This window comes from Bison bison, unplaced genomic scaffold (assembly GCF_000754665.1).
Source record: "Bison bison bison isolate TAMUID 2011002044 unplaced genomic scaffold, Bison_UMD1.0 scf7180017864490, whole genome shotgun sequence".
NCBI lineage: Eukaryota > Metazoa > Chordata > Mammalia > Artiodactyla > Bovidae > Bison > Bison bison.
This window is the reverse complement of record NW_011495049.1, coordinates 9,516,414-9,516,753: the sequence shown is the minus strand read 5'-3', so window position 1 is coordinate 9,516,753 and position 340 is coordinate 9,516,414.

Sequence of the window (340 nt, the reverse complement as noted above, 5' to 3'; positions counted from 1 at the left end):
TCTCTTTAAAAAATTATTTCACCCTGACCTCTGTGTGGAGAATGGATTGTATTTGCTTGAGTGAATACCTAGAGACCAAATGAAAGGCCGTTTTAGAAGTGGGCCAGAAATGATAGTGGAGTAGAGTGGCAGTTCTCCATGTGGTAAGAAGTAATTGAATTCAAAATAGATACTGAAAGATATGCTACATTGTAGTTGCTGTTCTAAGAATAATGCAATGGCTCTTTTGATCGTACAACTACTATATAGGGTGTATGTTAGTCACTCAGTCATATTCGACTCTATAGGTTAGGTGCTAAAAATATTCCCATTTTAGGAGATAACGAAACGAAAGCACAGA